Source organism: Ips typographus, linkage group LG1, assembly GCF_016097725.1.
Source record: "Ips typographus isolate SLU linkage group LG1, UJ_Ityp_2.0, whole genome shotgun sequence".
NCBI classification, from domain to species: domain Eukaryota; kingdom Metazoa; phylum Arthropoda; class Insecta; order Coleoptera; family Curculionidae; genus Ips; species Ips typographus.
The window spans coordinates 30288964-30314040 of record NC_138422.1 but is presented as its reverse complement, the minus strand read 5'-3'; the positions used below and the strand labels follow the sequence as shown (position 1 = coordinate 30314040).

The 25077-nt window shown below is 36.5% G+C and overlaps 1 long non-coding RNA gene across 2 annotated transcripts; it reads right to left on the bottom strand.

The window, feature by feature from the left end:
- Positions 1-1560: 1560 nt before the first annotated feature.
- On the bottom strand, positions 1561-24283 carry LOC145727909 (uncharacterized). 2 transcript variants are annotated; one of them, XR_014177951.1, is made up of 3 exons: positions 23915-24283; positions 23654-23836; positions 1561-1720 (listed from the first exon to the last, which is right to left on the bottom strand). It is a non-coding gene; the product is annotated as an uncharacterized LOC145727909 (long non-coding RNA). The 2 variants fall into 2 exon arrangements; XR_014177952.1 differs by lacking the exon at positions 1561-1720 and adding an exon at positions 23431-23590.
- Between the last annotated feature and the right edge of the window lie 794 nt (positions 24284-25077).

Genomic DNA, 25077 nt, shown 5'->3' with positions numbered 1-25077 from the left:
ACAAATTCTTTACTCCTTTCCCGGTTGTAACCTCCAAAAAGTTGCTTAAAGTGCGCCAATCCAGCGAATTGCTTCCAGAGCTTGGCTCTTTTGTGTTCTACCTTCAATTTGAGCTTGTGTTTACAGGTGTGATCTCCCAAGCCTCAAAAGGGACTTGAGTTCTGGTCCTGTAAAAGCAGTCACAGTCCCTTTTTTAGTCAGAATGTTGGCTTTTGTCTTTTCCCTCTCCTGCTCTGTGTTTCAGGACACAGGTGACTTTGTTATATTGTCACGTTAAGGGGTAGCTCAGAGGGAAGAAAACTCAGGAATCCACAGGTAACCCACTTTATTTAAGAAATTGAGACAACAGTTACAATGTTCTTACCCCCAGATTGCCAAGACAGCGTAGATTATGATGGGGGATGCTGGACAGAGAAAGAGGTATTGTTCGCGGAGGGCAAACGCTTTACGGGGATGAATGGACCCTAGACTCTTGTCCGAGGGCATTCACCGGGCCGATAAAGGCGCTTTGGTACTAGCAAAGGGAGGTAAGTATGGTTCATTTTTTTTCCCGTGGCGGTTACGTCATCAAGTGCTCCGCCATATTGAAATTTACGCACGTCGTTTATTACAAGCTAGGCTATCCATCTTTTTAATCATCTGTTTGGACGTTGCCGTATTGACAAATTCCTCCTTTAAACCTCACAATATGTATCTTTCATTAAGCAATTATAAATGAAAATGAGAAAACTATATTGTTTTGAAAAAAACATTCTAAGAATCTCACATGTTTTGCATGCAATAAATGCTTTTTTTTTCGAGATCTGTATAATTCATCGGTCCGTTTATTACTGCAACCAACAATACACCAGGTTCACATCTGCTCGTGGAAGATGTGGCAACATAGGGCACAGTCTCAACTGACAGTCGGCTAAACATTTTGAGGTTAGGAATTTTAAAAAGTTGAAAAACAGCAAAAACTACAAACAGAAGAAATAAAAACATAATTTAGGGTTGTTTAAGTTTATTAATTAGTGTTGTTATTGCGAGACCTTTGTAGAATTTAAGATTTTTCTTCAACAAACTGGAAAACTTGCAACATTTGGTGGTAAACAAAGGCGGAGAGTTCCAATCAAACTTTGGCTTGAGAGCAACAACCACATTCAATTTAAATTATCTGGAAAGAACATCACAGATAGGTGCATTCAAACGAGTCATTAACAGCCCAATACCAACGTTTCAAGAATTATTCCATAAAATTTGCAAGAAAGGAAAGGCAATGTGTGTATCCTGGGGACTATTAAATCCTAAAGCGGTGTTTTAACTTATAACAGAATTGTTGGTGTTTTAAGAACTTCTTGGTTTTGTGATATAGATTGCTTATTTATTTCCTTTTGTAAATTTACCCAGCATTAAATACATATCAATTTGGTTTTGTTGTGTGATTTATTTAACATGTTTTTTCAATTTCAGTTCAATTTATTGTAAGAGCAGGTAGGTACCTCAGTTAAAGAAATTATCTAATTTTATGATTGTTTATGAAGAAAACTAGACTTCTTAGATAAAAAAGAAACTTGAGTGTACTTTTTAAAGATTTTATTTGTATATTTCATAATGTGTAAATAATACAATTAAAATAGTAATTTAACTTACTATCTGATGGAAAAGTATTTAACAGTAGTACCATCTGTTTCTAGCCTTATAGTCAGAGAAGATATGGCAAAATTTATAAGGGCTAATTCTGCAAAATAATGGCATTTGATCAAATTTATGTATTAAGTAACTTGTATCTTTCTAATATTACCTGAAACTTATTAGAAATTTGTTTTTTCAACACTCTGCATGTGGATTTTGACAACACCATTATAACCATAGCTTCATCTTTTGTTGTTGTTGTCTTTTAGATCAATTGATAATGGGACTTTTTAAATTTGGACCCTTTCAAAGCATGATAAGCAAACTCCAAATTAGGCAAATCAAGGTAGGTACCTGAAACATAAGCTATTTAGTATTAGCAGCTCATTAATACCTCTACCAGAGTCCTTTTTACAGTATTAGGTCAATCACCTTGTCAGCTTCTGCTAAATACACCTTTACTCTATATCCATGTTTCTTCGAGAGCCACTGGCTTGAATAAAGTTGGTTTTTGTAGTGTTCTTGTAAAAACTCTTCTTAGGATTAAGTAAGTACCTATATGGGCTGTTTCCTTGTGACAGTGTTTTCTATTAGAAAAGGCATCCTTTTCTGTTCCACAAACTCTAGTTCCTTCAAAATGTTTCACTGGGCCCCTTGATAGTTGTAAAGTGTATTAAATTAATGTAAAAAGGTGGCATTTTCAAAACTGACTACCGAAACACACATACATTATCTAGTCTCACACGGAGTATCGCAGTTAAAAACAAGTTAAATCAAAATACTATTTAAAATATTGTAAAATTTACATCAAAAATAAAAAATTTCTGTTTGTTTACTTTTTGTCAACAATGGCGGCCGATTTTCCAAGCCTTGTCGTCTTGATTCATTGCCGACGTGATTAGATGACGTCAAAATTCTATCGCGCTCGGAACGCATGTAACAGACAAGAAAGGCAAATGATGACGTAACCGCCACGGGAAAATAAATGGACCATTGGAACATGATCCATTGCTGGGGCTGATACTGGGGTGTGGCACTTGGTTACTTAATGCTCCACGTTCACGTTATTATAGAAGTTGATATTAAGAAGAGCAACTTTTAATAAAAACTGTATACAAAAAAATTTAAGAACAAACTGTAAATTTAGCTTCTTGCTTGATTTCCATGACTTTTCCAGATATCTGGATCAGCTTCCTTTTTCTTGTGACTGGTACAACAGTGGTTTTGGCTGGATTTATAGTCAGCTTCATGGCCGTGCACCATCTTCCAGTGACTTGGATTCCTTCCCTTGTATCAGTTGCCATAAAATGTGTTCATATGTGTCTTTTGCTACTAATGACGATGTCATCATCTGCGTACTCTAATCAGCGTAATACGTATTCTGGAATCACGCTGTAGAATCATCCTCAGTTCGGTGCTGTCGCCAATGTCCTTGGACCCGAATCAGTGGCGTGTTTGTGTATTATACCGGGCGGGCCTTGTGTAAAATAAAAAATCGTTTTCTGTTGTCCGTTCAGCTGTCAGCGCATAATTCAGGGCGCCCCTGTCGCGCATAAATAAAACGCGACGCCCACCCGATGTGTAAGCAGCGTGTTTTCGTAATTTAGCTCATTTATTAAGATTTATCGCGGCCCGATTATCGGACCTAATTCGAGTTTCGCCTCCGGCCGACACACCGTAAATTATTAATCGTTTCTCTGTTTCTCTTTTTTTTTTTTTCGCGTACCACTCTCCTTTTTCGTTCGGTAATGAAAAATGCGCGACTTGGCTAGTGAGTATCGATTAACATTTATCGTACGTCCGACATTTGAACGGCGACGTTTGCCAAATATCAGCGATCAATAAAGATGTCACGTTAACATTTTACTGCCGCCAATTCAAAGATTTATCATTATTTATTGACGGATTTATTGGCAAATGCGCCGTTGTTTTATGAATGACTCGTCTCGCAATTAACCAATAAATTTTTCGCGGTTTAACGTCCTATATTATTCGTCGCTATACGTGTTTGAACTACGACTAAACAATAATCTGATACTACAGCATATTGATATTGTAAATCATCATCAACATCATATAGTTTTTTTATTTCGTCTAATCAGATAAGTAAATAATAACTTGGCAACATGTTGTTGTGACTTGGAGGAAGAGTCACAAATTCGGTTGTTGCATCTTTCTCGTATATTCGACATGAAACATTCAATCGATTACTAAGAATTTTCCAAAGGAGAAACTATTGTTGATTTTTTCCATTTACGTCATCGGGTGTACTGTCATATTGAAATTTATCACCGCCCTCTGTACAAGAAAGCCAAGAACGTGCATGCCAAAAATTCCAACATGGCCGAAATAGTGGTTGAGAGTTTGCATTTGTTTGTATTGTGGAAATTGACTTTTTCGATGATTAAATTAATTTTTAAGGTTTAAAGTCAAGACTTGGGATTACTTGCCAAAGTAATTTTTGTTTGCTATTATATATTGTTGTTTATTGTTTTAGTGAAAGTGTAGTTTGTGTTCATTTTATTGTGTTATCACTATTGTTATTGTTCCTTCATTGTTCTATAATTTGTTGTTGGTTTTTTAACTTAAATTCTATTGCCCCTACAATATGCCCTCCACTTGTTGTTTGCCAAATTGTAAAAGTAATTTGGTGAAAGGCCCAAAAGTGTCAGTCTTTTACTTTCCAAAAGATCCTGCTCGAACCCAACAGTGGTTGAAAGCTTTGAACTGGAATGATTTTACTCCAACACAATACTCAGTGGTAAGTACAATATGCTTTCTCATTCAGTAAACTTATTGCCTCTTACATACATAGGTATGTGAGATACATTTTGAGGTATGGCCTGTATTTTGAGAGCAACAAAGGTTTACTCTGAAGAAACAGGACAGCTTTTAGAAGTTCCATTGGCACATTTACATTTTAAAAGAAAGGTCTTGGTAATAATATAAAACCCATTTACCAGTTTTGCTTACCTAGCTTCAAGGATTTCCAAATTTTCTTTGATTGAGCAGTTTTCACATTAGTTTGTTGTACTTTCCAGGACAAAAGGTTCTAACCGAACTTGCTTTGGCTGGACTTTATTGGGGTATAAAAAGCCATATCTATACATATCTGGATCAGGAATGAAGCGTTCTTTGATTTTTCACTCACAACTTTTAATCAACTACACGAAAAAATTTAAAAAAAACATATTTTCTACTGCATCTGTATAGGTTTGTGTACAAAACGAAAACCGCTAACGCCGCCATTAAAAGTGACATTCTAGGCTTTCTTGTACAGAGGGCGGTGAATTTATGCATGTCGTTTATTACAAGGATATTCATATTTTTAGTCAACTGTCAAACCTCACAATAGGTATCTGTCATTATGCCATAAAAAGAAGGGAAAATTTAACAACAAAAAACAAATTTCTAAAACATTCTTTATATTCTTTACAGATAAAATAATTTTTGGAGGAAACACACAAAGTAAACAGTGTGGCAACATTTAACAGCAAATGCATTTATTTCCCATCTTGACTCTGGGCTAAACAAGTTTTTAAGGTTAGGAATTGTAGAATAAAGAAATTAAAAAGTACAAACAAAAGTAAGTAAATACTTTTATTAGGATTGCTTAAGTCTATTGATTAGTGTTAATTCCTAATCAGTGTGAAAAAAGGCGTAAAATTCCAATCATACAACATTGGCATTCTATTTTAGTTAACTGAAATGAACAATTCATACAGGTGTATTCAAAAAAGTTTACAGAAGAGAAGTTTGCAGAATTACTCGGTATTTCAGTTAAAGGGTCATCAGTTTTAATGATTGTTTATTTATTAGGAAACTACTATGCATGGAAAACACCAGTGTACTTTTTTAAAGATTTCATATGTGTACATAATATAATATTATGTACTCTTTCGTAAAATCCAATAACTCATTTCCCGGACTTGTCACGTAAATTACTATTTCTAATATTACCTGCAACTTTAGCGAAACATTTTTAATTCCACTATAGTTGGTATAGTAGTACTTACTACAAAATTGGATCCATTAAAAGCCTGACAGTCACCTGGTTTTAGACTTTGTAGTTTGATTTAAATATTAGGCAAATTTAGTTACCTAAAACATGAGCTATATAGGCTCAGTTTTTACTAGAAACATATGTATTCTATATCCATGTTTCTTCTAGAACGACTGGTTTGGACAGAAAAAGAATGCACCATATCAAAATGCGTTTTGCGGTACCTTTGGCTATTCTAACAAACCTATTGGACTGTGTTGTGCAATTCAGTGTCCAGAAACCTGGCTGCTGGATATTATTCTTGGTTCACGTAGCCAAATGATTTAGGAAAGCTTCACACAGCAAAAAATCGCAAGATGCTAAATCTGGAAAGCGAGGGGGGCTTGAATTCAGCCACCCAGAAAACGTGTCTCTGAACAGAGCTATCGAAACTCAGGATGTGTGAGCTGTAGTCCTGATACCATGACCATTATCTACACCCACATTTGAGAAAATGTCATCTTGACAATAATGTACACCAAACTGTAACTCTGGTTAAATGACGAGGGTTTTGACAAATCTCGCTAGAATAGGAGTAGTTTCAATAACGCAAATTTTGTTCATTTACTGCTCCTGAAAGATGAAAAGCAGAAGACAACATTATTGTCCAAATGGTCTCCAAACCAAATCATTTTGAAAAAGTTGCGAAATCACTTTGTGGTATGGAAGTAAAATTTGGAAGTCGTACCATACAATTGATATTCTCTATGCAAATGACAGTTTCGCTAATATGGCGTTTTCGTTGCTTTTGTCTTTCCGGTCATCGTCGTCCATCAATCTGTGGCAGCTCGAAGGTTACACCAAAATCCCGCGGTTTAAAGGCAAAAAATCCGACATTCCGGTTTGGTACGTCGCCATAGCGGGAATCCGGTCCGGTCCCTGTTGCAATTCAAATAGGGAGTCGGACTGACTGACAGGCGATTGACAAACGGGCGACGCAAGAATGCCAACGGCAGCGGTACCGCTTTGATTGGCCGGGCCGCGGTAGCAAATTCCGCGACTCGATGAAATCTCGAAAATCTCCACTTTCGATACGACCGGAATACTGATTAAATTGTCTGGTGTTTCGTGTAGAAGAAAACAGTGAAAAAAATGCGAAGAAACGACCAGGAGGGCTAGGTCCGTGGTGCGGTCGACGTTGACGCTTTTAATCAATTACCGCGATGAAAAACAACGATAAATCATTTTAAATGATTTTAATTAGGGTAATAAGCCGACGACGACGCAACATGGTCGAGGTAAGCGGTAATTAGTCTTGACTGGCGGTGATTAAGCGTTCAGGTAACGATGACATGCGGTCACTCTCGATTTACCGTTTTTAAATGCCAGGTCTAGACTAATCATAGCTCGGCTCAATTATAAAGCCAAAAAACTTTTGTTTTTCTCGGCAAAACCAATTTGGCACCAAGCCAAACAGACTAGCAAACATAATGTGAAAATTTCCAGTAGTAAATAAATCAAAAGTTCTAGAGAAAATAACTACAATAATTCAGCTCAATTGATATTTTAGAATCATGTACGAACATTCCAAAGAGTTTAAAGTTATAGGATTGAATGGCACATATACTTTGTCTTTTGTCGTCTTTAATCTTCCTTGTTTCCCCATTTGTTTACAATTTCTCCATCTTTTTTCATTCAACCTCAGTGTCAAATTCTCCCCTTTTACTATCCCGTTGCATCGCCCCAGCATTTTTCCCCACTTCCTCCCACATTCACACTTTTTATTTATTTCAACAACAGGTTCTTCTATATTCATTAAGCAACTGGCTGCCTCTAAAAGATCATGGTAACCTATCTTACATTATTGCATATTTCAAATATCCCCTTATAGCTTTTTTTGAAAAACGATGATAATGGAATTCTTGTAAACGGTGAACTGCTGTATATATCTATATATCCGATATGCAGATGATACCGTCATATTTGCAGATAGTATAGAAAGTCTACAACAGCTAATGAACAAAGTAAATGAAGTAAGTGAAAGATATGGGCTAAAAATGAACATCAACAAAACGAAATTCATGGTCATAAGTAAAGAAAAGAAAGAAAATTGCCAACTATTTATTAAAAATATACCAATAGAACGGGTATCCAAATTTATCTACCTGGGAACCTAAATAAACGAACAGTGGGACCACTTACAAGAGATAGAAAAAGCAAGGGATGCCTTCATCAAAATGTCTAAGCTCTTCAAAAGCCATAACCTCAAATTAGATATCAAAGTAAAACTCCTGCGCTGCTATGTGTGCTACACAAAGGAAGCTCGAAGCCTTCGAGATGTTGCTATACAGAAGGATCCTTAGAATATTATGGGTAGATAGAGTGACCAACGAAACAATACTTGAAAGAATGGAGAAGGAAAAAGAGGTGATGAAAATGATTAAGAGAAGGAAACTCTAATATCTCGGACATATAATGAGAAATGACAACAAATACAAACTCTTAAAATCCATCCTCCAAGGAAAAGTGTTTGGAAAGAGAGGGCCCGGAAGAAGAAGGATATCATGGCTCAAAAACCTAAGGACATCGTATTCAAAAACAACCACAGAACTGTTTAAAGCAGCAGTCAACAAGGTCATCATAGCCAGGATGGTGGCCAATATTCGAAACAAATAGGCAGTAGAAGAAGAAGCTTTTTTGATTTCTAACGTCATTCTTTATTCTAGTTTCCTAGCTTTCCTATCTGCTTAACCCTTAACTCTTCGTTTTTATTCTCTTTCCGTAGCAGTATTTTTGCACCAAAATCTCAACCGTTGCACTCTCAGTCAAGCCCTAAATCCTAAGTTTCTCTCTAAACTAGACATAGCTCCTTAGTTCCCATGTACATTTCTTTCATTTCAATCCCTTTTTTTGTCTTATCTGACATCTTAAACACTCCAGTCAGTCCAAACTAGAAGCTTCTCCACAGTGTACCTACAAAAAAAAACTGTCAATTTAAATGGCTGTCAATTAAATTTCTTAAAAAAGGTAAACGATGACACTAAGGTGACTGGTATTGGTGCATCAAATCTTGTCTGATAACTCTACAAATCGAGTTTTCTAATGAGTCCCACAGTTCTTCTGAGAATCTGCTCCTTTGCAGGATTAGCCTTGTTGTAATACAGCTCCTTTGTAGGGAGCACTGGTTTAAAAAAGAAGCACTGAAATCTGAAATCCAATTCAACAAATTCTCACTCGATAAGTTTAAAATAAGGTCAAAACGGATTTTCTGTGTTTAAATAGTCATGGAACAAGCGGTGGAAGTTACGATGAACTCAACAAACTTTCCTGAGGACATTTTTGTCTTCAAAAGAGCTAAAAACAACTAACGACCATAACAAATTTAATCAAAAACACAACTAAACTTATCAGCTCGACTGAAGGTTCGAAGAAATAAGTACATCAGCTAATTAAGCCATAGTCAAGTAAAGTCGTTATAATTTTGTTAGGGGTAACTTTGACGGCCTCTAGCGGTCAAACGATGCAACCAATCGACTCGTGCTGGAGTATTTTTGGAAAGCTCAGAATGTGGGCTATTTTTTTGCTTTTATGACATTTTGACGTCAGTGGTCAAATAACAGAGTTATTTGAGATCAAAACAACCCGTGTCAAAAAAGTGACAGTTTTGTCAGGGGTAACTTTGACGGCCTCTGGCGGTCAAACGATGCAACCAATCGACTCGTGTAGGGGTATTTTTGGAAATCTCAGAATGTGAGCTATCTTTTTGCTTCTATGACATTTTGATGTCAGTTGTCAAATAACAGAGTTATTTGAGGTCAAAACAACCCGTGTCAAAAAAGTGACAGTTTTGTCAGGGGTAACTTTGACGGCCTCTGGCGGTCAAACGATGCAACCAATCGACTCGTGCGGGAGTATTTTTGGAAAGCTCAGAATGTGGGCTATCTTTTTGCTTCTATGACATTTTGATGTCAGTTGTCAAATAACAGAGTTATTTGAGATCAAAACAACCCGTGTCAAAAAAGTGACAGTTTTGTCAGGGGTAACTTTGACGGCCTCTGGCGGTCAAACGATGCAACCAATCGACTCGTGCGGGAGTATTTTTGGAAAGCTCAGAATGTGGGCTATCTTTTTGCTTCTATGACATTTTGATGTCAGTTGTCAAATAACAGAGTTATTTGAGATCAAAACAACCCGTGTCAAAAAAGTGACAGTTTTGTCAGGGGTAACTTTGACGGCCTCTGGCGGTCAAACGATGCAACCAATCGACTCGTGCGGGAGTATTTTTGGAAAGCTCAGAATGTGGGCTATCTTTTTGCTTCTATGACATTTTGATGTCAGTTGTCAAATAACAGAGTTATTTGAGATCAAAACAACCCGTGTCAAAAAAGTGACAGTTTTGTCAGGGGTAACTTTGACGGCCTCTGGCGGTCAAACGATGCAACCAATCGACTCGTGCGGGAGTATTTTTGGAAAGCTCAGAATGTGGGCTATCTTTTTGCTTCTATGACATTTTGATGTCAGTTGTCAAATAACAGAGTTATTTGAGATCAAAACAACCCGTGTCAAAAAAGTGACAGTTTTGTCAGGGGTAACTTTGACGGCCTCTGGCGGTCAAACGATGCAACCAATCGACTCGTGCGGGGGTATTTTTAGAAAGCTCAGAATGTGGGCTATCTTTTTGCTTCTATGACATTTTGACGTCAGTGGTCAAATAACAGAGTTATTTGAGGTCAAAATAACCCGTGTCAAAAAAGTGACAGTTTTGTCAGTGGTAACTTTGACGGCCTCTGGCGGTCAAACGATGCAACCAATCGACTCGTGTAGGGATATTTTTGGAAAGCTCAGAATGTGGGCTATCTTTTTGCTTCTATAAAAAAGTGACAGTTTTGTCAGGGGTAATTTTTGACAATTACAACTTGTCATTCTAGGATGTGTCACGTGTATGTTGCCACGTTGGTGTTTTGCCTGACCCTTGGTGAAGTGGCGTTCCAAGTGTAGAGAGGAGAATGAAACGTTTGAATTAAATACGATAAAATCGAGGTTTTGCAACAAATAAATACTGTTTCAAATCGAAAAAGACAGCATAAAAGCAAACCCAAAAGTCAATTGACAAAAACAATCTTAGTTAGCTGTACACTAGAACAATTTCATATTTGGCGCTCAACGTGGGTTTGTAAATCCACACAATTCTGAGTGTAAAAACCTTCCAACATGGACTAACTTAAGGAAGGCGGGCCTAAATGTCGTTGTAGCTAAAAGCAGACAGTTTCCACCCTGTAAAGCGCGCTGCACCGATCCGCAGAGGTCCATAAAATAGCGGCGTTCATAAATTCAGCCGCTTTTGAAAGCGTCTGACAGTTTTACAGGCAATGAACACGATAAAGTCACATCACTCGGAAGATATATTAAGAAAAGGAACGTGTGTGTGTGTGCGAGCCTTTGATACGCCTCTATCTCTGCTTCGCGTTTCGTTTTAACGACCGCGAGAGTTTTTTTTCCTCTCCCATTTTTACGGCCCTTTTACCGGTCTGCACCGTTAAAGTAATGAAGATTGGTATCTATCTTTAAATTTTCACTCGAGTGTTTGGCAACACTGGTCCTTGTCATCTGTCAAGACATATTCATGGAAAACTGTTTAGGAGTTGGTTAAACTGGTCGTGATCGGGCCACCAGGTCGGACAGACGACAGTTATGACTTATGCTTTCGCCGCGAAACCGACTCGTTTTCACCGCCGCTGCAGGACGTATTTTACCTGCGGGATGCACGATTTATGGCGCGCCATGATTTACCGCCCCGCAGAATTGCCAGGCCATTGTTCGCCAGAACGAACTATGCTTTTTCTTCTTCTTCAGCTGCTGCGGTCGGTTGGAGTTTTTTCTGCTTAGTCAGGATTTTGTTTCCAAGCAAAAACCCGATCGACTGTCCATTAAGTCTGATTATGTTACCCTAGTATCCTATGACGTTGCACAAAACACGACTAGCGATGATTTGGTTTATAACCTAATTTCAAATAGGGCCAAAAGTTACGTACATAATGCTGCACATGTGAACTTACCATAAGAAGTTATTGTAACAGTTAAGTTAGTGGCAGTCACAAGTGATATTGAAGTGTCCATCAGCAACTTACAGTTAGGCAGCGACAACTGTCTGTCATTCAGTTGATTATAGTCAATTTAGTACAAATAACTTATTTTGGCTGACTTGAGCAAAATAACCCATGAAATTCTTGAAATTCCATTTAGGATGCATTTAATGAAACTTCCTACCGAGGTTTGTATACTATTTTATTTACAACCATCATATTTCTATCAAAATTTACAATTTATTGTTTCATTCTGAACATATCTGGAATATTACATTTAACAAAAAACTACCAAGGAGGCATTTTTCTCAGAATAATCAATCAGGTATATTATTACCGTAGCTATGTGGTAAACAACTCACCAATATAAATAAATGTCAGATAAAGTCGGATCGATATTCAGTTCGCAAATAATAAATTGAGGAAAATGTCCTGGATTACAATTTACAACTCGAATTGTATGCATTCTAACGGTTATAATGCCTATAATACAAGAAATAGCAAGAAATCAACCAATTGGGCACAATACAATAGCTAATTATTCCCAAAAAATTGCTATTTTTATGAATTTAGAGAACTCGAAAGGCTTTACAGGCCACGCTCTAAGAAGAACCGCCGCTACGTTACTTGCCAACAGTGGAGTAAATGTACTCCAGTTAAAAAGGCTGGGAGGATTGAAATCTAGTGCAGAAGGTTATGTGGATAGCTTAATGGAGAATAAAACCAAAACTGCCGTTATGCTGTCCCAACGTGCCATGTCTTCTGAAGCTGTTGCAAGTAGTTCACAAACCTCAGTCATTCAGCAGCAAATTAATTTGTCGACCAAAGAGACAACTGTTGGAGACGCCAGTGCTGGTACTGGCCTAAATATTTCTATAAACACTTATAATAATTCAAATGTAACCATTAATTTCAATAAGTAGTTTGTTTTAGTTTAGATCATGTTAATTTTAGAATTGTAATGTATTATAGGCATTATAATTTATTAGAATGCATACAATTCGAGTTGTAATCCAGGACATTTTTCTCAATTTATTATTTGCGAACTGAATATCGATCCGACTTTATCTGACATAAAAAAATTTTGATTCAATCATCATTTTTTTTTTTCAAAAATATGAACAATCACACAATTGTAGAGGGCGGGAAATGAGGGCGGGAAGTGAGGGCGGGAAGTGAGGGCGAGAAGTAGAGGTGCGCAATATGATACTTCCTAACCTTCAATGACGTTAGTAATGACAGCATTACATATATGGTTGTAAATAAAAAGATTAACTTTGTTGTCCTGCATAGCATAGACCACCAAATGTATCCAAAGGAGATATTTCCGTTTTTATGGTTAATTGACTTAAGTAATATTCATTTTTTCCAATTACATTCCGTAGGTAAAGAACTATCATTGCTTAATTTTGTCTGAGGACATATTTGTAGGAATTATTTGATCTTCCATAGAGGGAAGAAACTCAACCATACAACCAAACCTTGACAATATAGAAACAACAATTCAAAACCTTATTACACAAGCAGCTCACTTTTAAAAAAAACTCCATTTTGCACAATAACCACTCATAACTCCGTAGCAAATGTAGCACATACTTTCTTCGTGTAATGCCTGCGTAACAGCTGCTTTGGAAACACCTGTAAAATCATTTTGAGTCTAACATGTTTTAATAACAATTTGGGGGAATATGACCGTCAGTGTCAAAAATCAGGTGATCCGCCCCTGGAATCCAGAGTGAGAGAGAGTAACAAATAATCCACGATTTACAATCTTGTCGCGAACTTAAAGTAGCCGAGTTTCTCGTTACCCGGGCCTCTCTGCTCGATAAATAACGAGCGCGATATATTTTTAAATTTACGCCCCTGTCGCCGGAATTTATGGTCGCCTTATTTATAACTTTATTTTATAGTGGCCATTACGCTTCCCCTTAGTCTTCTATTCATCAAGTCCTCTTTCCCCTCTTGGCGCTTGTTCCAAATCGACCGCCATTTTATTACCAACCTGTCACCCTAAATACGTCATCCTACCAAACTGTCTAGCTAGTTAATAAGTGCTGTCCGAAAAACGTTTTATAATAATTTATCAAGTATTACGTTTTTCAGTAAATGTTGACAGATGTAGCCACCAAACAAGTTTATCGTCCGATATCTCCAGAACTGCTCCAGAAATTGTCAACAAGAAATTTCGAAAAATTTCAGGTTTTTCCAAAAGATGACCAACCAATAGACACTAAGGTGGATGAAAATGTCTAGTATTTTAGAAAATGCCTTACCATTTGAGCTGTCAACCTAACCTAGGATAATAACTGTACTAAATTAGACTTAGTATTAGTTGTCTTCAGCTGGAACTAAAAGTTTACAAATTCATATTATCATGTAAATATTGCACCGTCAACTTTATGCTAAATTTAAACCAAAGTTAATTTAAGCGTCGTTCAGATGTGTGATTTTTTTTATCTTTTTTGTCACAGTTCAAAGTATTCTTAACTTAAACTTAGTTTAAGTATGGCAATGTTAACACAGAGGTTTAACGCACCGTTTAAAATGTAATGCAGTCTGTGTCTGTGTTGACAGTTGGCACTTTGCTATAACTAGAGATTTTCCAAAAGATTGCCTAAAATTACTTAACAATCTTAACATTCAGTTATATGTACAATATTACAGTTCCAAGAGTGCTTCAGTTAAACTGCGACTAGTGGTAGAACTTTGCCTTATGAAATTGATTGCTCTTAAAGTAACGTTTCTGACTTAAACTATAAGTTTACAGATTGAACCGCTATTATAAAATTAGGCCTTAAATAGCAAAGAGAATCTTATAAACTGGTTCATCAATTGAGAGGACAGTTGTCAACTTTCAAAAATCATGTTTTCAAATAAATGTTGACCGCTTAGACACCAAGCAAGTTTAACGTCCAATATCTCAGAAACTGCTGTCCGATTTGAGCCAAAATGTCAACCGAACCCAAGATAACAATTGTTCTAAACTTCCCACATCTCGAGATTTTGAGGTTCATTATGTTCTGTTGACTTTTTCTACACATTTAAGTAAGTTTCGAGCAATCTTCTTAGAAGATGTGACAGTAAGGGGTCTGGAGCGGTTTCAGGTTCATAAAATTTGTCTTTTAAGTGATTGAGAGCAAAAAAGCCGTACTTTTCACTCTTAATACACAAATAACCATTATTTTCTTTTAAACGAAATTAAATTCAGTGTTTTTAGGTGAAACGTTGATCTTTTTGCTGAATCATTACAAAGATATTTAGAAAAAGGACAGTTTCAACATCCTGTCCTCATTCTATTAAAAATGCCATTTCAAGAAGTGTATTTACCTATACAAATTTGAGATTAAAGTTTGGAAAAGTTGGCTTATTTCCTTACTATCACCAAGACCCTGGATCTCCATTGGGACTCTTTCCAGGTTAGGTTAAGTTAGATGACTTTATCCAGTTTGTATCTGTCTTTGTTGCCAGTTCCCTTAGTGAAGAATGGTGTTTTGTTGCACATGAAATACGCTTTACATATGCTGCTTTCTTACTAAGATACAGATTTAATCTGCAATAATCTGTCTGACCTGACAACTTTTGAGTCACGACTAAACAGAGGTCTGCTGACGAGTCTTTTATAAATTTTGTGGTCTATTTGTGCCCCTTGTAATGTTTATCTAATGTTATTGCAATTCTTTATCTAATCATATCTTAATGGCTGGTTTTAGTAATTAAGTTTAGGATTAGTTACTGCACGGTAAGGTTTTGGTAATATAGACTGACTAGATGAGTCGTCTTGAGGAGGAGACACCATCTGCACAGACACCAGACTGGCAAAAGAACGGGATTAATACTGATGGAGTGCGTCTAAACCATTTGCGATTTGCCGACGATATTGTGGTCGTTGCCAGCAGAGGTGAAGAGCTGAAAAACATGCTTCGGGAGCTTCATCGAGCATCGCTGCAAATTTGACTTGAACAAAACAAAGATCATGAGTACAGAAGCGTACCAACCCCTGAAGGTTGTCTCGGAATATGTTTACTTAGGCCACAAAATTCAAGTTGGCAAAGAAAATCAATCTTCTGAAATCACAATAAGAATAGGCCTCTCCTGGGCAGCCTTTGGCAGACTAGGATTTATCCTTAAATCTAGTGAATTTCCTTTAAAATTGAAAAGGAGAGTGTATGATGCTTGCCTGATGCCGGTTCTCACATATGGACTAGAGACAATGGCAATTACCCGCAAATTTGCCAATAAACTGCAAACCACCCAACGAGCAATGGAGAGGGCTATGATAAGAATCACTCTAAGGGATAGGATCCGAAAGAACTAAAGTGACAGATGTTCTAAGGCTTGTGGCACAACTGAAATGGAGATGGGCTGGTCATGTGGCAAGGCAAGACAACCACAGGTGGGCACATAGAATACTAGTTTGGCGCCCATGAGAGAGACGATGGCGAGACGATATCCAGAATGTTGCAGGAAGGAATTGGACCCGGACTGTTAGAAATAGAAAGGCGTGGAGGGATTTGGAAGAGGCCTACATCCAAGGGGCCTATTCTTGAAAGCAGGGAACGGAATTCTCAAGAGAAGTGTTGATAGAATGTGACAGAGGAAGCTGACAATGGCAATTTCCTGTCACATTCTACAGGTCTTTCTCTTGATAATTCCCTTCCCTTGTTTCAAGAATACGCACCCAAGAGTGGAGAAATACGGACTGAGAAGAAGATGAGCCGTGACCCATGCTAGTGTCACTTATGTTGCCTTTCTAGCTCGTTTAGTAACTAGAAACATTTGCAATTCCCTAATGTTCAACTGTCACGTGACCAAATCTCGATGGGATCACGATAACACACGTGACTGGAACACTCGCAGCAATACACCATCAACTACTAAACACAGTTCGGTTTTCAACTTGGAACGTACCGCACGTCAGTTTCGTGGGTGCCATTTTTGGCACTAAGAAACCACGTTTCTTGAAACGGTGTTCAGGGAAATTTGAAGTTGATGACCGAATTCCGCAGCCGGTCGAGTGGAGATGGTGGAATCTCTAAGTGCACTTCCAAGAGGCGGAAAGGGTAAAAACCTAGGCGAAGACCACGTGGATGTGACAGTGGCGGTTATAGTTTCCACGAGGAATGACTATATCTTTTACTCGGATTGTGCCCTTAATCGATTTTTTTTTACTTTCTTGTGTGTTTCTGGGGCTCAGAGGCTCTAGCCTGACTATATAGGCCTCTTACGTTTCGAGAAAGATACCCCAGTTGGTGGAGCCAAAAAAAAACTACTAAACCATGAAAAAAACGAAAATATGCGTTAATAACAAAATAACAAAACCAAATGTTTTAGTTAATATTGTTGGCAACTGCGGTTAGCATTATCAATCCGCTATATTGTATAACATGTTGGTTTTCTCTCTCTCTTTCATTAATTAATTAAAACCAGTCTAAGCAGGGACAGGGGAATAATATAGGTGGGTTAAAGCGGCAGGTAATTATTCGAGTAAATAAATAATAAGCGGTCGACGGGGCCTCTTAATACAGCGATAATTTATGCGTTTATTTCGAACATTTGTACAACAACAACGCCATTCCTATTCGGCGCGCATATGTCTTTCCGACAACTCATTAATTTGCGCAATGATATATCGCGCTCCGGTTAATTGGATACAACCGATAATTAAATGACTTTAATTAATCACGGTGTGTGTGTGTAAAAGAGAGAGACGAGAATAGGAAAAAAGCGTATTTTAATGATTTGTCAAGAAAGGTGGCGCGTAAATTAAGGCGCAGCTTTTGACATGCAACTTGCCTTAATGTCGCTACTTGTTGTCCGTTTTTTCGTTGTTTAATCACCCAACTTAATTGTTTAATCTTGACTTAAGACTCGCCTTGAGTGCATGCAATATTACACTGACAGACGCAAGGTAAATAAATACAAACGACCGTATAAATAAATGTATTGATAAAATTTGTAATTCAAATCGGTGCGGGGCAATAAAAACCCGTCAATTATCGACAGATTTATATTAATTTATGTAGTCGATTTATTTTATCAATTATTTCGATATATTTATAATCCGCGGCTCGATCAACGCGCACCATATTCTCATGCATATTAAATATACGTATAATGTAGAACAGGATGTTACGATAGTCGTTTACATGATTTTTAATTTGTATACGTACGCAAGGCTGCTGCTGAAATTTTATTCCGATATTATCTGAACCACAATTTACATATTTAGCCATATTAATTTACAACTTCATTGTTTCTAGTTCTATTAAACCATTTTTCTCACTATTATCTGTTTGTCTGATGGAAAATCACCGTTACGTTAATTAATTCAAACTGGTTTGCTAAGAGCATGTCAAGTTAGTGGCGCCATCTATGATTTATATTCGAATTTAAACGTTATGTTGGTTTAAATGGGGTCATCAACCAATTTTTTTTTTATTTTGTTAATCGATAGTGCTTCAAAAAATATTTAACACGTATTTTTTGTTTTCGGCTTTAGAACCATTTAAACCTAAGAAAAATGACAATAATAGTATATTTCATTACCAGTACAGAAATGAAATGAGGATTTTTCGGTGCGCGCGTGACAAATTCTCGTGTGAGGCGGGGGAAGTCATGCAAGAACGGAAAATCCATTTCTGGACGAGTAATGAACGATATTTTTTATTATACTTAGGTACCTGAAATCAACATAAACAAAAAATATCGCAAAAAATTATTAAGAAAATCGGGAATATTTATTTTTATTTTTAAAACAGTAAAAATGTAAGTACATACAACTCAAATTAACAAAAAAAATACAAGTAGGTAATTCTAAGAAAATTAATTTTGGACAGAACCGTTATTATTAATAGTAATATTTATTGTACAATTCGTATTATTGTTGAAACTCAATCCCTTTTGCATTTCTTTTTGTTGAACTAAAGACTCTGCTAAAGATGTTGAAGCGGAGTGTTCGTGTGTGCTTTGGTTCTCTTGATTGACTGTTACAGATGTTGTAGTTTCCAAGTTACAAGGGCTAAACAACTTCCGTGATACTTCAATTTTTCTTTGTATGGACTCTTCTATATATCCTTCTGCTACATTGGAAGAAAGCCATCCTCCGTGTCTTTTCAAAGTGAGCAAATCACCGCCGTTTTCCACCAACATGGTTGCCGAAGAGCGCCTTAGCCCATGTCCGGTATATTCTTCGGGATTTTTTAGTTTTAGGTATTTTGCAACAAGTTTTGGAATACCACTGATAGTATGGCACCCAACATGTTGAGCGTAACATCTTTGGTTTCGGTATGCAACAAATAATCTTCTACTCTCCATATGTTTAGGGCGGAGATCTGCGTATTTACGGTAAATTGTACAGGGATCGAATTTGCAATTTTCATTGGTAATGGTAAAATTTCTTGACCTGTGAGTTTTTCCATCTCGTAAGAACACGACAAGGAAACGCCCATTATCTTCCACATCATCTAAACTCAAACGTATTAAATCATCTCTGCGGCATGCACCGAAGATGCTAAACACTAAAATTACTTTTGCTAGTAGATATTCTCCATCTGAAGCTTCTAAGCTTCTCCAGCTGAAAATTTGGTTACTTGTTCTGCTGTAAGAATCTTGGATTTCTTTGGTATATATCCTACAGCTTGTCGTTTCAAAAAAGCAATCGTTTTTGGATATTGATGGTGAGTATTTTCTTTTATTGCCAAACAACTCTTTAACATAGAGAATCGACTCCATAAAGTGGAGGATTTCATAGTGTTGGCTTTTTCAGAAAAATATACTAAAAGAATATCGTCACTCACAATTTTGATTCGTTTCTGAGTCCGCCATTCGGTAAAACTGTTATATTCTTGTTCATATCTCAACCTGGATTTCACTGGTAATAAATCTGCACTCACTTCTGCCGCTCGTTGTAAGATATTTTCGGGAATATCCCGATTTTCTTCACAATCTGAATTCATTTTTGCAAAATGTAATAAATACATAAATACTTAATTTTCACTGACAGAAAATAAAATTTGTCATTAATAAATAAATCGTTGCTATAGACACATTACTCGTTTCTTTTTTTTCTTCGGGTTGCCATAGGATATCTAGTATCATGGATATCTATGTTTATTATTAAGCGCACGGAAAGAGGAATCGGGACAAAATTTCCGTGCGCTGTTCCGAAAATGTCATATTTACTGTATTTTATAAACAGTTGAAAATGTAGTATTTTCTGTTAAGTATAATAAAAAAAATTTATTTGGTTGTTTCACCCTATATACATTGTATCCCGTTTGACGTCATAAGGGGACTAGTTTTTGACGTAAAACGGTGTTCGCTGTTTCTTTTCAGCTTAGCGATCCTCGAGCGAAATAGAGTATATGAACGTACGTCGGATATTAGCAGACAATGAAAGCACTGAAAACTGACAGTTGACACAGTTCTCTCTCAGATTTCCTTCCTTCAAATGAAATGCAGGTGGTAACACCGGCAATACACAATGTGCTTATGAATGTAGAATTCCACCTACGTTAGCATATTGAATTGTCCCATACATACGTCACGCACAGGGGTGTGCCAAGCTCAATTTAGTTTTTAATCAGTTTTTTATAAAAAAACTAGTAGCGTAAAGTTTAAAATTATCAATTAAAACAAATTTTTAAACAGGAAACTTTACAATATTATTGTTTTGAACTGAAAATTGGACTATAGTTGATGACCCCATTGTCTATGTTTTTTCAAAAAACGTTATTTAGTTCTGTCACAAGAAGTTTTGTGTTTAAAGCTTTAAAATTGTTTCTTTGCACAGCAAAGGTAATATTTATGCTAAACGCCAAATGTTAAATAAAATAATCACTAAAGGATTCTTTTATATTTGATTTTTAAGTACTTTTTGGACATTTTTAGAAGTACCTACTTTTAAAATTTGGAAAATCAGAATTTTGAGGGAGATGAGAAAAGTAGTGCATTGTGGAATAAGAGATATAAGGACAGTCTTAGTACCAAAACTGTTTGAGAAAGAATCAGCAGGAATGTGAAGTGGTGACAATTACATTCTGCCCTAATCTGCTATCAGGCTGATATGCAGGATAGTGGAGAATGTAAGCGGTTTAGTGGCTAAACTGACACTCAATTCAGAATTGGGTGAGGGTGACAAAGCATCTGCAAGGTTTGTAGGAAGAAAGGTAGATTTGGATGATCTACAGTTATAATAGAGGAAAAAAGCTAAGAAGTAAATGGCTAAAGTGTGTCAAAGGAGTGAAGCATTTCGATTATGATGAAGGGTAAGTACGAATATGGGAAGAACAGGTAGTCGTTGTCCATGTAGGGTTCTCATATATTGACAAGGCACAGAAATGTGGGACCGTATATGCGGGGAGAAGAGCAAGGGTTGTTTAGAAGAGTAAAGAATAACAATAACCAGAAAGATCAGAAATTAGGTAGTCTGAAGTTACATGGGAATGGTGATGTTAGATATGGCTTAGACTGAGTTCTAGAAATAAATTAAAATCATTATAGTATTAGCAAGTAAGTGATAAATATAATTAAAAAACTGAAATATTTCGGATGACATTGTTGAGATGTTCCTCTGTAGTATTTTCTCAAGTTGTCACCTGCAATTGCTTTTAAATTATTAACGAGTTTACAGTCCAAGCAGTTGGTCAGTCCGTAATAAGGTAATAAAACGTGGCGCGCCGTTGGTTGCATAAATATATTATCGTTGAAAGGAAACTGGCGTTCATAAATAATAACAGGTTTTCTTGAAAAGATAAATCGAAATTAATTCGCCGGGGCCATTTACGACGGTCGTATAACTAATTGTTTTCCCGTTAAAACGTAAATATTAATAACATTTTTATGCTGCCGCATCGCTAATGCCTCGCTATTTATTGATTTCGACATAAAGACGAACCGATTAATACTCGAACGGTAGTAAAACGCTTATTTATTGTCCGCTTTTCAAACTGTCCCGATTTGCATGTCGATGATTTTATTATTATCGACCAACGGGGATTAAGATGGTGTTTATATACGTCCTCGATCGCTGTGAGCTTATAACGATTGGAATTTTTGTTTGTCGTTTTTTTTTTTTTTTGGTGAAACATATGTTGAAACCGTCAATTTGCATGATTATCGGGCGTTTAGTGTATAATATTCAGGAACATATGATTTTTCAAACGAGGCCAATTACGTCAACATTATCTGCATAATCACCTTCAAAACTCTATAATATGTAAAATAATTAATTACGTGATTAATTCATTTAATTAGTTAGCGGAAGCTGGTGCTTAATAAATCAAAAAGTACGATGCAAATTTTAGTGAAATATGTGTCAAATTTGTTTGTCATCTTGAAACGTCTTTAAAAATTCCAAATTGTACAGGTCATATCCAGAATATTTTACAACGACTCAACTTGTATCATAGACTGTTAATCCGATTGAAAAAACATATTGTTCGTTTTACTTGCATTTGATTGTTTTAGATTGTTGGATGCGTATTTCGCTCTGACGGATCGAAAAAAGATGATTATAGTCAAGCAGATGAAATGACAACATATTTGTAATTATAAGTGAAATCAAAACTCAGAGTCGATCTCCACAAATATTTATTAAAAAGGTTGTTAATTGCCTAACATGTTTCGGGCGTATTCAGACACCCATCTTCAGAGGCTTAACTAGATCACTAGTCTGCTGACTGTCATTCTAAAAGGGGGGACAGCTGAACCCAAATGTACCAAGGTGGTTTTTTATTCTGCACGGGGGAAAAAACCTTGATCAAAAACCCAGTTCTGGTACAGAGGTGACAGGTTGCTCCGTTTTTTATTCTCAAAGGGGAAAAAAACTTAATCAAAACCCAGTGTTGATGTCAAAAAGTGAAGTTACTAGCTCAGTTTTTATTCTTTAAGGGGGAAAAAACTTAATCAAAACCCGAAGAAGTTGAATGATGTAAAAACTGCATGTCTGAGGAGACCAAATGGACACGAAAGGGACGTCACACAACGAAAAAAAACCGCGGTGGACACTCACAAGTTCAACATTAAACAAATTAAAATGAGGGCGACTTTCCCTTTGTCACTGTGGAGGTGTGACCGTGCAGGGCAACATGGCTTGGGTGCAGCAGAACATGGAGTCGTTTCATTCTTCTGACAGTCGGCTAAACATTTTGAGGTTAGGAATTTTAAAAAGTTGAAAAACACCAAAAACTACAAACAGAAGAAATAAAAACTTAATTTAGGGTTGTTTAAGTTTATTAATTAGTGTTGTTATTGCGAGACCTTTGTAGAATTTAAGATTTTTCTTCACCAAACTGGAAAACTTGCAACATTTGGTGGTAAACAAAGGCGGAAAGTTCCAATCAAACTTTGGCTTGGGAACAACAACCACATTCAATTTAAATTATCTGAAAAGAACATCACAGATAGGTGCATTCAAACGAGTCATTAACAGCCCAATACCAACGTTTCAAGAATTATTCCATAAAATTAAATCCTAAAGCAGTGTTTTAACTTATAACAGAATTGTTGGTGTTTTAAGAACTTGCTTCTTGGTTTTGTGATATAGATTGCTTATTTATTTCATTTTGTAAATTTACCCAGCATTAAATACATATAAATTTGGTTTTGTTGTGTGATTTATTTAACATGTTTTTTCAATTTCAGTTCAATTTATTGTAAGAGCAGGTAGGTACCTCAGTTAAAGAAATTATCTAATTTTATGATTGTTTATGAAGAAAACTAGACTTCTTAGATAAAAAAGAAACTTGAGTGTACTTTTTAAAGATTTTATTTGTATATTTTATAATGTGTAAATAATACAATTAAAATAGTAATTTAACCTACTATCTGATGGAAAAGTATTTAACAGTAGCACCATCTGTTTCTAGCCTTATAGTTAGAGAAGATACGGCAAAATTTATAAGGGTTAATTCTGCAAAATAATGGCATTTGATCAAATTTATGTATTAAGTAACTTGTATCTTTCTAATATTACCTGAAACTTATTAGAAATTTGTTTTTTCAACACTCTGCATATTGATTTTGACAACACCATTATAACCATAGCTTCAAACACCTTTTGTTTAGAGTCTTTTAGAGCAATTGATGATGGGACTTTTTAAATTTGGACCCTTTCAAAGCATGATAAGCAAACTCCAGATTAGGCAAATAAAGGTACCTGAAACATAAGCTATTTAGTATTAGCAGCTCATTAATACCTCTACCAGAGTCCTTTTTATAGTATTAGGTAAATCACCTTGTTAGCTTCTGCTAAATACACCTTTACTCTATATCCATGTTTCTTCGAGAGCCACTGGCTTGAATAAAGTTGGTTTTTGTAGTGTTCTTGTAAAAACTCTTCTTAGGAGTAAGTAAGTACCTTTATGGGCTGTTTCCTTGTGACAGTGTTTTCTATTAGAAAAGGCATCCTTTTCTGTTCCACAAACTCTAGTTCCTTCAGAATTTGTTCTATCCTTGATCTGATTTCCATTTTAGGGTCACTGTTGACTAAGGCTCCAAGATATTTACCGGACGGCACTTGTTCCACAACCTGGTTGTTAATCTGAAGGATCGCCCGTCTTGGTGCCTTGGAGACACGACCACCTTGGTCTTGGTAACGTTTATGTGTAGACCATACAGTGTGCTATGTTCAACGATGAAGTCTGTGGGAGGCAAAACAAAACTGAAAAGTAAAACCGATAATTTTGTGCCAGTTTACCTAATCGGATTCAACAAGCAAATTCAATTTCTTCGATATAAACGTAGTAATACTCAATTCCTTTGATTAATTTTCAAGTTACAGCTTCACATGTTCTTCTACTGTCTTCAGGAAGTAAGAACTATCTCTGCTTTAAACTCGATGGTCTAGAACTGTCAGAAAGAAAACTTGTCGGTCAAAATGTACATAATTCTGCCTGTACAACCCCAAAAAATTAATCGAAACAAACAACAACATAGATAAGGAAAGTCAGCGCCCCTAAGAGACTAATAAAGCAACGACAAAGTCTGACGTTATCGGTGCGTTCCGAGAGTTTATCGCGTGGTGAATAAATCACGTTTAACTACCTCGGGGCGAAAATATGGCCCCCGAAAAACGGAAAATAATGGTCAAAGTTTGGGATGTGTTGTATATGGAAATGTTGCTGAACGTCAGGTGGTTACTTTTAACTAAAAACTGTCCAGAATCCAGAATCCATGTTTTCCATTTTACTTCTTCAGGTGCCGTCTCCGTTTCGAAGGTTGGCAATCATGAGGGCGATTTTTATTTTTGAGACCGCAGCTCTAAATAGTTCAACCAAATCATTCTCTAAGGTTCTTCAGCCATGAATTACGTCTTCTCCCCACAGATCTCTTTCCTTCGATTTTTCCTTGCATAATAAGTTGCAATATTCGATACTTTTCCCCCCTCGTGACATGTCC